The following is a 13,888-nucleotide window of genomic DNA, read 5'->3' as shown; positions in this document are numbered from 1 at the left end:
TCTTCCTGATGAAGCCCAAGGCAGCTTGCCCACCCTGAGAGTGGATGGCTCTGTATAAGCAGAAATACACACACTCACATGTGTACATGCATGCACTCACTCACATACACCTGCATGGGCATTGCCATACACGCACTTACATTCACGCAAGTATGCACACATACACACACAAAATTGCATGCACTCACATGTGCACTCATGCACATGCACACTGATGCACATGCACACATGCACACACTCACAGTCACACACTCCGTAAGACAACACTGAGTCTCACACACCAGACTCACAAGAACAGTGACAGTAATCACTACAATGAACTGAACGATTACTGGGTGGCCATCCCTCTACATGCATTATTTCATTTGTGGTCATGATAAAGGGTCCTTGTGTCCATTGTCCACCGAGGAAAACGACCCACAAAGTGGTTAAGTTGCTTGCTCAAGGTCACACAGGCAGTAGAGGCTGAGGCAGGATGTGAACCCAGGTCCATTCAAACTCCAAAGTCCACACTCTCAACCACTCAAAACACTGCCTTTGCACAGAGCCACCTCTAATCCTTTCTGGAAGCACAGAAGGAGTCAGGGGAGGGGATAAATAAATCTGCCTGAGACATCTACGAAGTTCCAGTAACACCCTTACATGTGGATACATACTCCTTGACACATCCTTCTTCATGTACTTAGCTCTATCCACTTGCACAGGCCCAAGAACTCACACATGCACACTCAGAAACACACCCATCCATGCACATTCACTCAGGCACACAGATAGGATGACCAACCATCCACATTTTCCCTGGAATGAGAGGTTTCCTGGAACAAACTTTCAGTGCCAAAACCTGGGTAGTTCTGGACAAATTGGGATGAATTGGTCACCCTACATAACACAGCCACTCCTATGTACCACACCCACACCCCTCCATGTGCTCAGTCACACTCTCAAGGCTCAGGGTCTGGTGAGTTCAGCAGGGTTTGAAGTTGTTAAGGAACTGCATTTTTAGGACCCTAACTACAGTGTCAAGGTTGCATTGAGTTCTAGGCACCTACTTAGTTCATCCAGTTTGCCCTTCTTCTCTCCTGCCCTGGCCCATTTTATCTTCCCCCAGGAACTGAGGAAGCTTGGGGTAAATCAGGGCCACAGGGCCCCGCATTTCAGGCAAGCAGGAACCTTCCACATCCAGATATTTCTCAGGCAGGTCCTGGACCCATCCTCCATCTCTCCTCACCCTAGCGTTCACAAACAGCGAGAAGGGAGGGAGCCCTTGCTCTCCAGGACCTCCATGGAGCTTGGTAGATCTGGATTTCAGTCCCAGCATAGCCTCTAGCTGGCAGCATGACTGAGGAAAGCTATTTAATCTCCCAGAGCCATCCCCATGACAGGAAACTGCAACCCAAGCCTCAGTACCTTTTCCTCTCACATCCCATCTCCAGCATATTTGGAATCCCGCCTTCACTCACCACCTCCCCTACTATCACCCAGTTCAAGCTCCCATCATCTCTCACCTGAACTACTGCAGTGGACTTCCAATAGAGGCCTTCTCTTTGATGTTTGTCATCTACAAACTGTTTTCAACCAAGCAGCCAGATAGTCTATTTTTAACCTTTATTAGGGTATAATTCATATGCAGTCAACCACACATATTTAAAGTATGCAATTTGGTATGTATATACTCATGAAACCACAATCAAGATAGTGAACATATCCATCATCCCAACAATTTCCCTGTGGCCTTTTATAATCCTCCTTTCTCTCCCTCCCCATCCTAGACAATCACTGATTTGCTTTCTGACACTATAGATTAGTTTGCATTTTCTAAAGTTTTATATAAATGAACTCATACAGTAGGTATTGTTTTGTCTGACTTCTTTCACCCAGTATGATTATTTTAAAATTTATCCATGTTACATGTATCAATAATTCATTCCTTTTTATTGTTGAGTAGTATCTCATTTTATGACTAGAGTCATAATTTATCCATTCACCTATTGCTACACATTTGGACTATTTCCAATTTGAGGCTACTGTGAATAAAGCTACTATGAACATTTGTGTGCAAGTCTTTGTGTAGACACGTCTTCCCTTTTTCTTAGTCAAATACCCAGGAATGCAATAGCTAAGTTATATAGTAGATATATCCTTAACATTTTAAGAAACTGCCAAACTGCTTTTAAAGTGATTGTACCATTTTCACTAACATCTGCAATATACGAGGTTTTTTTTTCCTTCACATCCTCACCAACACTTGGTGTGATCAGTCTTTTTAATTTTCAACACTCTAACTGGTGTGTAGTGATTGCCCTTTATGGCTGTAATTTCCACTTCCCTAATGGCTCATGATGTTGAACATCTTTTCATGTACCTATTTACCATCTATTTCTTTTTTGATCAAGTCTCTGTTTAAATATTTTGTTCACTTTTTGTTGGGTGTTTGTATTCTTAAAATTTTAAGATTTCTTTAAATATTCTGGATGTAAGTCCTTTAGCAGATATTTGTTTTACAAAGCTTTCCTCTGAGCCTGTGGCTTATCTTTTTGTTCTCTTGACAGTATCTTCTGAAGACCAAACGTTTTTAATGTTGACGAAAGGCAGTTGGTCTATGTCTTCTTTGACTTAAGCTTTTGGTGTCTTATCTAAGAAGTCTTTGCCTAACCCAAAGTCTCAAAGATTCTCTCCTGTCTCTTCTAGAAGTTTTATAGTTTTATGTTTTATATTTGGATTTATATTTATATGTATATATTTATAGTTTATAGTTTATGTTTTATATTTGGGTCCATGATTCATTTTTTAAAAATTTTATATATGGTAGAAGGTACAGATCAAAGTTTAGATATTTTTGCATATGGATATCCAAATGCTTCAAGCACTATTTGTTTAAAAGGCTACCCTGTCCCCATTGAATTGCTTTTGCACGTAATTGAAAATCAGCTGCCCCTATATATGTGGAATTCTATTCTGTTATATATTTCTGGACTCTCTAATTCTGTTACCTTCATCTATTTGTCTATTTTGATGACAAAACTTACAGTTTGATTAATGTAACTTTATAATAAATCTTGAAATCAGGTAGCATAAGACTTCAAGCTTTTTTCTTCTTTTCACAGTTATTTTGAATATATCAGGTTCTTAGCATTTCCAAATGAATTTTAGAATTAGTGTGTCCCTTTGCTCGGAATTATATTAAATTCATATGCCATTTCAGAGAGAACTGACTTCTTAACAATACTGACTCTGACCCATGAGCAAGACATAGCACTCTATTTAGGTTGCCTTTTATTTCGCTCAGTAATATTTCGTAGTCTCCAGGGTATAGATGGTTCATGTCTTTTGTTAGACTTATCCACAAACATTTTATAATATTATTCTCTAGTATATGGTGTTGCTTTTTAATTCCGATATGCAATTATTCATTACTAATATATAGAAATAATTGATTTTCATATATGAATCTTGTCTCTTGCAACCTTACTAAACTCACTTGTTAGTTCTAACAGAGTTTTTGTAGTCTCCATGGGATTTTCTACAGAGACAATCATGTCATCTGCGAGTAAAGATAGTTTTACTTCCTCCCTCTCAATCCAGATGCCTTTTATTCCTTCTTGCTTAGTTTAGCTGGCTAAAACACCCAGAACAACGTTGAATAGAAGTGATAAGAGCAGACATCATGTGGGAAATATTCAAGTCTCTTTGATGTTCTGTAAGAGTTTGTGTATGTTTGGTATTATGTCTTCCATAAATGTTTGATAAAATTTACAAGTGAAACCATGGGCCTGAAGTTTTCTTTATGGGAAAGTTTTTAACTGCAAATTCAATCTCTTTAATACACACAGGTCTATACAGATTTCATTGATTTTTCTCTTTTTTTGGTTTTCTATTTCATTGATTTCACTCTAAATTTTTTTTTCTTTTTTTGAGATGGAGTCTCACTCTGTCACCCAGGCTGGACTGCAATGGTGCGATCTTAGCTCACTGCAACTTCCACCTCCCAGATTCAAGCAATTCTCCTGCCTCAGTGTCCCAAGTAGCTGGGATTACAGATGCCCACCCCATGCCTGGCTAATTTTTGTATTTTCAGTAGAGACGGGGTTTCACCATGTTGGCCAGGCTGGTCTCGAACTCCTGACCTCAGGTTATCTGCCTGCCTCGGCCTCCCAAAGTGCTGGGATTACAGGCATGAGCCACCATGCCTGGCCTTCACTCTGAATTTTATTATTCCCTTTTATCTGTTTACTTTGGGTTAAATTTGCTCCCTCTTTTCTAATTTTTAAGGTGGAAACTGAAGTCATTGATTTGAAAGGTTTCTTGTTTTGCAACACAGGCATGTAGCACTATCAATTTCCCTGTAAGTATTGCTTTAGGTTTATCACATAAATTCCATATTTTTTTGTTAAAAATATTTTTTACTTCCTGCTTTTGCCCATGGCTAATTTAGAAGTGTGGTATTTCATTTCCAAATATTTGAAGATTTTTCAGATATCTTTTTTCTTATTGATTTCTAATTTAATTTAATTGTAGTCAGAGAATATTCTATATATGAGTTGAATCCTTTCAAATTTATCAAAACTAACAGATTTGTTTTATGGCCCAGAATATGGTCTATCTTGGTAAATGCTCCATGTGCACTTGAAAAGAGTGTGATTTCTGCTGTTGTTGGGTAGTGTTTTTTATAGATGTCAATTAGTTCAAGTTGGTTGATAGAGTTAACGTGGTAGCATCCCAAAATAGCAATATCCTTAGTCCCTAAGTCACACGTGGAGGAAAGCTTTTCAGGAAAGCCACAGAACAGGAACACGGTCGCTGGACTTCGAATAAATGGAAAACGAACATTTGTTGCATTGCACCATTGAGATCTAGGGTTTTAGTTTTTATTACTCTAATACAGGACCTCATTCCTGAAAGGCATTTTTCTAATATCTCCCTTTCTTCAGTGGAAAACAATATGAAACACAAGAGGGGAGAAAAGTGTCTTTTCCCATTGTAATACTATAAAATTAGCAGTGGCCAGAATTAGACTGAAGATTGGGGTGGTAATTACCAGTCAAAAAATCTTAATCTTAATTTAAATATCTATCTACTCTTCTCACAAATACTTGTCTCTCATTCTCATTTTTTATACAAGATACATTTTATCAGTAATTTGTTCATGATGACAACATGAACAACACTTGGCTCAGGAAGGAGTCTGCAAACAGGGCATATGAATACCTTAAATCCTTCAGGGAAGACTTGTTAAAACATGTGTGTTGTCTGCTTTCACCTTCCTCTCCGAGTTTGTCTCGGAATGGAATTCCACTATGTCCCCATTTGTTGGATGGGTGGATGGGTGGATGGGTGGGTGGATGGGTGGGTGGATGGGTGGATGGGTGGATGGGTGGATGGGTGGATGGGTGGGTGGGTGGGTGGATGGATGGATGGATGGATGGATGGATGGATGGATGGATGGATGGATGGAAGGATGGATGGATGAGTTGGGTATGACTAGGTTATCAATGGGAATCTTCTTGAATACAAGTAGAATAGGAAAAGTTCCCAGTAAGCCCCTGGATATAGGGTAAAACTTTCTTGCCATCCCTATCTGAAGTTAAAGAAGGAATGGAAAACTCCTTTGTTCCCAGAATAAGGAGGCAGGGGTAAACAGTGGCAATGTTCAGGGTGCCATCGCAGAATATTTTTACCGAATCAGGACTTCAGCCCTCTGTAATAAGACAGATCAAATTTGTTCCAGTTCCCATTGATTCATAAGACACGAGTATTTAATCCCCTGACTGGTTGATCTATATAAATGGGGCCACCAGCAGACTAATGTCCAAAGCTGCGATGGTGAGCCCAAGTTTTTAAAAACCCTGTCCTCACACTCCAGAATCCTCTCCAAGTCATGGTTCCTGCTCAATGCTCAACTAAGAGAGGCTCCTTGTTAAATCCTTGGGACAGAAACTTGTCTCCTGTAATATGGTGGACTAGGTATTGGAATTAGCCTCCCTGCTGAAAATAACTTTTAAAAAAATTGGTCAAATGTATTTTGTAAATCTTCCTAAAACCATGAAAGAGCTGAAAGGAAATATCAGTCCAAAGTAGAAATAAAGGCTGAACCCCAGAGAGATATGGAATGCCAAAGAGACTTTTGTCCAGACGATATTTGCCAAATCTGGACAATTTGAGCTTCAGTGTTCACAACCTCATGGAATGTGGGAAACAGAAGACAATGTTGAAGTCAACTCAAGGTTGAGAGTTTATTAGAAGACTCTCTTCAATCTCACCGAGACCCCCAAAGGTCTATGCTCTATATTGAAGGTGTGAAGTAAACTCTTCTGCCCACCCCCACCATCCCCAGAAGATCTGAATTAACAGTTGCTCAGCGCCGAGCATATCAGAAGTAGGGGGGAAGTCCTAGAAAAGTAGTAACCACAAGCCAATCCTCCAGTGAGTATGCAACTCAAAGTAAATCTCCCAGTGGTCCAAAATAAATACACTTTTTGTGCTCAGTGATCCACATTTGTAGTGCCCCCAGACACCTGTCAGTAATTCCCTGGAGGGATGCGCACACAGCCTAAGCTGCAAAGAGTCTCTAAAAATAATTTTCCAATAGAATTCTGAGGACAACACTTGGACTCCCCATATGCTAGTCCAGATACCCCCACTAACTCCAGATAATCTGAAATGTGTCCCTTCTACCCCTTGGCCAGTGTGGAGGTGACAGAGCTAGCCTGGGCCTGGACTCCAGCATGTCTTCGATTCATGAAGAAGTGGTTTGATAGAAAGTTATGGTAACAGCAAGATTCAGGGGGAAGATGATTAAAACCACCCAAGACAGCACCATTTTGAATCTCCCTCAAGTATTTCTGAGCACCAATTACTTAAATGCAATTGACTTGCTGATTACAAAACATTGTTATCTATTGATTAGAATAATAAGCAAATTTTAGCCTAATTCCAGTTACTATATATACTCAAAGACAAGAAAACCACATCCATGAGAATATAACCAATAATTATGTCTTTGCACAAACTCAGACTTTTTGATGCCGATGTGTCATGTGCACATGTGTGCTAGAATGTGCACCAGGTTTTACACCATGTACAATACACATTTGTTCTAGCTTAGGGAAACCCTTTAGGTTTGCTTTTAAACAAATCTGAAGACTAAGATATGGGTGCAAATTATTTCTTTGGGAGGTGCTTTCAGAAAGTAGCGTGAGGGTTTGGAAATTGAGAAGAAAATAAAGGCAACTTGTTAAGAGGTTAAAGAGCAGTGTCCCTCCTTCCCAAAGGGCTCCTCTGTGAGACTCCTGTGAGCACACCTCAAGAGTTGTGCTTTGGAAGGGTGAAAAGCTGGGGTACTTACCCACCAACTCCCAACCCTCACTGGTTGATGGCTGATCCTGGGATTGTTATTCCACCCTTTTGACCAGTTCTACTTGCAAGCTGAACCACTCCCTTGGGCTATGCATGCACTGAGGCGAGAGAAACAGAAAGCCATTGGCATTTATGGAACTGTCTGCAGGCACCTGCTGGTGTAGGCAGAGGGAATACAGACAGGCCGCCAACCATATCTGCACAAGGCTTATTCACTGAAGTAAATGGTCGACTGAAAAAACATGCTTCAACATGAGCCCACCTGACTCTGACATTAACCAAATGGGAAACTAATGTGATGTGCACTAGTCACTCACTCATTTGCTCACCCAACCAAAATTTACTGTACAACCCTGTGTTGTCATTCTTGCATTGCTATAAAAAAAAATTTGACACTTGATACTGAGTAATTTATGAAGAAAAGAGGTTTAATTGGCTCACGGTTCTGCAGGCTGCACAGGAAGCATGGCACCAGCATTTACCTGGCTTCTGGTGAAGCCTCGGGGAACTTTCACTTATGACAGAAGACAGATGAGGGGCAGGTGACTCACATGGTGAAAACAGGAGCAACAGAGATCAAGGGGAGGTGCCATACACTTTAAACAACCAGATCACTTAGCAGGAACAGCACTAAGCCATGGGATATCCGCCCGCATGACCCAAACACCCCCGACCAGACCTCACCTCCTACACTGAGGATTACATCTCAACATGAGATTTGGAGGGGACAAACATCCAAACTATATCAATCCCCTGTGCCCAGGAACTCTGCAAGGCACGGAGAGTGGAGTTGGGATTGAACATGTGTGGCCTCTTGACTCAGATTTTGTTTTCAATCGAGTGGGTGGGTGTTTCTCAGGCTCCCACACCTTTATTTCATGCCATGAATGTTGAGGCTAGATGGTATCATGGATAAAATCCTGGGCCCTGGAATTGAGGGGAGTGTGTTTCTGAGTGACTTGGGGCAATTCACGGACCTCCCAGAGATTGTGTTTATTTGAAATAGAGATATAATAATAGTTGGGAAGACTAAAGATGGCAATCCATGTAAAGTGCATGACACGACACCTGCCACTCTGGTACTAGATCTGCTGAAGAGGAGGCAGAGGAGGAAGAGCCAGTACCTACCTTTGGGCAGCTCAGAGGCTAGAAGGAGAGATAGGCATAGGAATCCTAAAACAGATAATCATAAAACAACAGAGATATGGAGGGATCCAGGTGCCACTGCTACATTCAAACCACCTCAAAACGTCCCAGCAGAAAGCAACTCATGGCATCTGTGCATCAGAAATTCAGGTAGAAGCTCAACAGGGAAGGCTGGGAGGATGACAGTGACTCAATGGCTGGGGTAGGAGTCGTTTAGAGCATGGATGGCAAACTACATTTTCTGAGCTGAATCCAGCCATCCCCATCTGTTTATATATTGTCTATAGCTATTTTTGCCCTATGGCAGCAGAGTTAAATAGTTGCAACAGAAACTGTATGGCCTACAAAGCCAAAAATATTTGCTATCCAGCCCTTTACAGAAATGTTTGCTGACCCTCATATGAAATTATTGCATTCACATGATTGGCAGTTGATGCTGACTGCCAGTTTGGACCCCAGCTGAACGGTCAGCTGGAACAGCACACGTTACTTCTCCATGTGGCCTCTCAAGATGAGTTAATTTGGGCTCATTCTCAGTATGGTGGCTGGTTCCCAGAGTAAGTATCCCAAGAGAGCAAGGCGGAAACTGGGTGGCATTTCAATGGCACAGCCTCCGAAGCCACACAGCATCAATCTGCACTAGTCCGTTAGCCAAAGATTCACTAAGGCTCAAGAAGAGATGACCCTACCACTCAGTGGAAAAAGTGACAAAGTCACATTGTAAAAAAGCTATGGAATGGGAAATATTATTGCTGCCCACTTTGGCAAATACAGTATTCCATGCACAGGGGCTTTTTAAAAGTGGATTGAAGAAGAAAGGAGTTTGTTTTTCAGGGATGCGTCCTAGAAGAGTTAAAACTTCAGCTGAGGCTAATCAGGCAGCTGAGCACCAGCCAGGCAAGAGCCTACCTTTGGTGATATTCAAACCTTCTCTATAGTGGTACAGATTCCAGACTCTGCCTGTGGGAGCAAGCCCCAAATACAGACAAAGGAGCGGGTACAGATGGGACTCTCCAATCCCAGAGGATCCCTGGGCTACCACATGAGACAACAACGAACCAGACCAGGGCAAATGCCAGCAATAGAGATGTAGACTGACATGGGCTGGGAAGAACAGTGGCATTGTGCCTGAAATGTTTAGCAAAATTCATATAATTACAATAGGAGTCACAACGAATATTGATTGAGCCCTTGCTAGGGGCCAAGCACTGTGCTAAGCTCTTTTCATGCCGTTTCTTTTCACGCTCCCAAAAATCCAGTAATGGTTTTTGGTTTTGTTTTTGTTTCCTGTTTTTCATTTTGTTTTGTTTAATGTTGAACAGATTTTTTAAGACATTTATTTCAAGGCAAACATATCATAGGCCAAGACTCCAACTCCAGCCCTTTCCATACCTATAGACGAAGGGCCACCTGCTAACAGAAATCCCAGGACCACTCTGACAGTGCCGTAGTATATCTCCTTCCTAGGCCGTTAGACACAGCTCACAAGGCCAGGCATGCCCAGAGATAAAGAGTGTTGTTTTTCACGCCTCGGGAACTAAAGTGCTTGACTTACAGGCTAAGTTTTCCTTGTGGCAAATCTTCTGAAATACAGCCACAGCCTATTAACTGGTAGCACGTGGGGAGAACCAGGCAGAACAAGGAAGCCCGCCTCTCCTTGGCTGCAGAGAACAGAAGTGGGTGAAGTAAAGTGAAGAGTCAGGCATGGCCTGCTAGAGATGGACCCCCCCCCACCCCTGGCCAGGCCTCCTGTGGCCCTCGGAACCCTGAATGTTTGCTCTGAGCCCTCTGTATACAACCCTCCTGCAAGACCCAGCCTCAGGCAGTCAGTCCTGGAAAGCAAGGAGCACTTGGCTCCACTGTGGGCCTAGACTCTGGGGCTGCCTCACACCATTACTTAACTCCTTCAAGGAGGGAAGCACTGTGGGCTGGGGAAGGCTGTCATCATGAAATTCCTCGAGACTCTCCATGCCTGGGACTGGGTCAGCCATGGTCCATCCTCCATCAAAGCTGGGTGAATAAGCAGATGAAAGATTCCTTCACACCTGTTCTTGTCATGCTGTTCAGTTCATACTCAAAGCTTTGGCATGAAATGGGAAAGCTGTATAGCCGGGTTTCAGTGCTTACTACTGCCTTCCATCCTGGGGTACCTGTGCCATCATCTCATTTCAGTAAAGGAGGGACCTTACGGAATCAAAGACTTGGTGTTCCCTTCAGTGCAGCCACTCAGCCTGTGGCCTGGATGTCAGCAGAGGCCCATCTGCAGCTGGACACCTGCCCACACCTGGCACTTGGAACACAGAATGCTCCGTTGAGTCAGGCTGGTCATTTGTAGCCAGTCAGAATCAAACCGAACATCCAGAATGCAAACCCCTGAGCCTGTTCGGCCGTATAATTAGTGATGCTTTTCCGAGAACTAAGCCTGAAGCAGGTCAGATTCCATCCAAGGTAACTCTGTGGACATCTCATCTGAAGCTTTTCCTATAAAAGAGATGTTAAGTGTTTCCTCCCACCCCATACCCCAGGCTTAGATAATATGCTCCATTCACAGGTCTGGCCCTGTGCGACCTCATCACCCCTCAGCCATTGCTGATTGGATCAGGTGTTGCAGGCTGGGCCAATCATATTCTCCATCCAGAAATGTGGGAACTGAGACACAAAAACTGAAGCATTTGGCTGTAGAACACCATAATCCTTTCCTTTGCAGGAGTTATCTCCATTTGTGATTATACACATACTTCTGTGATTATTTGATAAATTAATGAGTCATTGAATTAATAAATGAATGAATGAGAAGTTGAATAGCAAGGTCAGATGGAGGCAAGGCTAGAATCAGCACAGAAAACTGAGAAAGAAGTCCAGAAGGTTGAGAATTTGGGAGGCTTGCAAAGGAATCAGATCTCTAGAAAGAGAGATGCAAGATAAGCCCACGTATGGCTCCTGCATATGATTTTTTCAAGAGACCCAGATGTCTTCAGTAAATCCTCTTTCTGTCTGGACTTATTTGTCACCTTCTATTCTCTGCAGCTAATGTTTCCTAGGTTTCTATAATCCAGACAGCTCTCTGCAAAACAAGAGTGAGAGAGACTCAGTCTTCCCCCAAGATGCAGTGGCCTCCATGAGTACACCACAGCTGAATCTACACTGACCCAACATCCAGGAGAAGAATGCAAATACAGCTACCTGGCCAACAGATTGGCCTTTATTTTTTATTTTTTTATTTTTGAGATGGAGTCTTGCTCTGTCACCCAGGCTGGAGTGCAGTGGCACAATCTCATTTCATTGCAACCTCCGCCTCCCAGGTTCAAGCGATTCTACTGCCTCAGTCTCCCAAGTAGCTGGGATTGCCGGTGCCGCCATCACGCCTGGCTAATTTTTGTATTTTTGTAGAGACGGGGTTTCACTATGTTGGCCAGGCTGGTCTTGAACTCCTGACCTCAGGTGATCTGCTTGCTTCAGCCTTCCAAAGTGCTGGGATGACAGGCGTGAGCCACCTTGCCTGGCCCAGATTGGCCTTTAAAAACACAAATTTTGGAAAGCATCCTGGGGAAAGAATGAATGATTTGCATCACCACTGAACTCAGGCCTGAGTGAAAGACAGTCTGGCTTCTGCAGGGTGTCACGGATGTCCCAGTTCTCCAATATGAGAGGGAACTGCACCTTTCTTCAAGGCAAGTCTGAAGGCTGGAGAGAAACGGTGGTACCGGAGGCTGCCCCTTGGATCTCATTAGCTAAGTGGACCTGATGACAGGTGTTGCTGGCACTCCTCAGGAGGAATTCAGGTTGCATCCTTCACTGCAGGAACAAGTCATTCACACCAGATCCATCTCCTTGTACCATCCTGCCACCCTCTGATGAGGCCGCTGCCAAGTGAGGTAGGAATACGATCACACTTGTGTTTGCAAACTGTCACCTTTATAAAACAGGCAGCGTTTTTCTATTACAATTAAAAACACTTATGTCAAGTTTTGCTTTTAATTAAATCCTGTGCCTTCAACTTGCTAAAGAGCAAGAGGGACAAGTGGCCTGTGTGGTGCCAGAGAAAAACGAGAAAGTCTTATAGGAGCTTCCAAGAAGACTGAAATTTGCTCTGAGAGCTGCTGACCCTAGTTGGAGGCAAAACTTAAAATTCTGTAGCCTTCACTCAGGGAGGTAGGTGAAAACATGGGGAATTTGGAAATCACTATGATTACCAGCCCTGCACTTTTTTCCTGCCAGTAAAACTCCACCTTTCTTCATCAGGTGGAGATGCTTGGACCCCAGGATATCACTCCACTCTAATATGACTCGAAGGGATCTGCTAAAGGAAAGTTTCCTCTGACCTCATGAAAAAGAGGCAGTTGAAGAGAAACTGTCTGCTCCCACACTGGCTCCTGCTTCCTGCCCCTGACTATGGTGTAACAATGTGATGACTGAAGCTATGGCAGCTATTTTGTGACCATGAGGGCAATGCCAAGAGAATCACAGGGAGGCCAGCCCAGAGACATGACATTGTTGAACTGCTGAACAAGTACCAGCATCTTCATACCTCTAAGACATATTGTTATGTGAGAAGAACACACCCTTGCTTATTTAAGACAACTTTGTTATATTTCCTGTTACTTGTAGCTACAAACTTTTTTTTTTTTTTTTTTTTTTTTTTTTTTTTTTTTTTTTTTTTTTTTTTTGAGATGGAGTCTTGCTCTGTTGCCAGGCTAGAGTGCAGTGACGTGATTTCTGCTCACTGCAACCTCCACCTCCTGGGTTCAAGTGACTCCCCTGCCTCAGCCTCCCGAGTAGCTGGGACTACAGGCATGCACCCACGCCCGGCTAATTTTTTGTATTTTAGTAAAGACAGGGTTTCACCATGTTGGCCAGGATGGTCTCTATCTCCTGACCTCTTGATCCGCCCACCTCGGCCTCCCAAAGTGCTGGGATTACAGGCATGAGCCACCACTCCCGGCCGCTACAAACATTCTTAATTGATACAAGGCATGAATCAAGCAGCTGAGTCCATAGAAGGGAAAAGAAAAAGTAGCATTACCTCTGAACCTACTTCCAACTACACTAAGAAGAGACTATAAACCCCTTGCCTGATCCCCACGCTCCGTTCCATATCAGTCTTCTCTAGTCTTCTCTCATTCTATATTCCATCCACAAGCAGCATTCTTTCCGTTTCTCCAGTGCATCATACTAGCTCTTGCCTCAGGGCCTTCACACAAACTGTGACCTCCATCTGAAATGCTCATGCCCTACTCTGTGCCTGTCTGTCTTCTTCACATACTCTCATCATTCAGGTCTCAGATCAAATGCTACCTCCTCCCAGAAGCTTTCCCCGAAAATCCATTCTAAAGCAGCCCTGATTTTCCACCTGGCACATATTTCTCTCTGGACTATATTTATATGTTGA

The sequence above is a fragment of the Rhinopithecus roxellana genome, chromosome 13 (assembly GCF_007565055.1).
Source record: "Rhinopithecus roxellana isolate Shanxi Qingling chromosome 13, ASM756505v1, whole genome shotgun sequence".
NCBI classification, from domain to species: Eukaryota; Metazoa; Chordata; class Mammalia; order Primates; family Cercopithecidae; genus Rhinopithecus; species Rhinopithecus roxellana.
The sequence above is the reverse complement of the archived record's forward strand: the minus strand, read 5'-3'. Positions refer to the sequence as shown.